Here is a 1,797-nt window from a genome sequence, read left to right on the forward strand (position 1 = left end):
CTTAGGCCTGGATTTTATTTCCTTGGGCCCTCCTATCCATTGATGCTCAAAGCCTTGGATCCTTTTTACCCTTGCCTTTTGGTTTTAAGGGCTATTGGCTTTTTCTGCTTGCTTTTTCTTTTTCTTTCTAAAAATTTTTTTTCCGAAAGCTTTTGCTTTTTCACTACTTTTTCTTGCTTCAAGAATCAATTTCATGATTTTTCAGATTGTCAATAACATTTTTCTTTGTTCATCATTCTTTTAAGAGCCAACAATTTTAACATTCATAAACAACAATATAAAAAATATGCACTATTCAAGCATTCATTCAGAAAACAAAAAGTATTGTCACCACATCAATATAATTAAACTAAATTCAATGATAATTTCGAAATTCATGTACTTCTTATTCTTTTGAATTAGAAACATTTTTCATTTAAGAGAGGTGAAGGAGTTATGGAATTATTTATAGCCTTAAGACATAGTTACTCAAAACTAATGATCATGAAGTAGAGACACAAATATAGATGACATAATAAGCATAAAAACCAAAAAACAGAAAAGAAGATAAGAACAAGGAATGAGTCCACCTTAGTGGCGTCTTCTTCTTGAAGGACCAATGATGTCCTTAAGCTCTTCTATGTCCCTTCCTTGCCTTTGTTGCTCCTCCCTCATTGCTCTTTGATCTTCTCTTATTTCATGGAGAATGATGGATTGCTCTTGATGTTCCACCCTTAATTGTTCCACATTTACTCAAATCTTCTAAGGAAGTGTTGAGTTGTTCCCAATAGTTATTGGGAGGAAAGTGCATCCCTTGAGGCATCTCCGGGATTTCTTGGTGATGAGCTTCCTCATGCGTCTCTTGGGTTCCATGAGTGGGCTCTCTTGTTTGCTCCATCCTTTTCTTAGTGATGGCCTTGTCCTCTTCAATGAGGATGTCTCCTTCCATGATAACTCCAGCTGAGTAACATAGATGGCAAATAAGATGAGGAAAAGCTAGCCTTGCCAAAGTAGAGGACTTATCGGCTATTTTGTAGAATTCATGGGAGATGACTTCATGAACTTCTACTTCCTCTCCAATCATGATGCTATGAATCATGATGGCCCGAGGCTTGAGGTCTAGTCTTCTTAGTTGAACCGGCTTGCCTTTGGAGTCTCTTTTCCATTGAGCTCCTTTAACACATATGTCCATAAGGACTTGGTACAACCTTTATCAAAGTTGACCCTTCTTGTGTAGGGGTGTGCATCTCCTTGCATCATGAGCAAGTTGAACGCCAACCTCACATTTTTCGGACTAAAATCTAAGTATTTTCCCTGAGACCATTGTAAGATAATTCTTTGGACTCGGGTTCACACTTTGATCATGGTTCCTAGTGATCCATGCATTGGCATGAACTCTTGAACCATTAAGATTCCGACTTGTTGAATGGGGTTGGTTAGAACTTCCCAACTTCTTCTTTGGATCTCATATCGGATCTCTGGATACTCATTTTTCTTGAGCTTGAAAGGGACCTCAGGGATCACCTTCTTTTTGGCCACAACATCATAGAAGTGGTCTTGATGGGCTTTGGAGATGAATCTTTCCATCTCCCATGACTCGGAGGTGGAAGCTTTTGTCTTCCCTTTCCCTTTTCTAGAGGATTCTCCGGCCTTAGGTGCCATTAATGGTAATGGAAAAACAAAAAGCTTATGCTTTTACCACACCAAACTTAAAATATTGCTCGCCCTCAAGCAAGAGAAGAAAGAAGAGAAGAAGAAGAAGAAGAAAATATGGAGGAGAAAGGGAGGTGTAGGTTTGGCCAAGGTATAGAAGAGGGG

The sequence above is a fragment of the Arachis duranensis genome, chromosome 9 (assembly GCF_000817695.3).
Source record: "Arachis duranensis cultivar V14167 chromosome 9, aradu.V14167.gnm2.J7QH, whole genome shotgun sequence".
NCBI lineage: Eukaryota > Viridiplantae > Streptophyta > Magnoliopsida > Fabales > Fabaceae > Arachis > Arachis duranensis.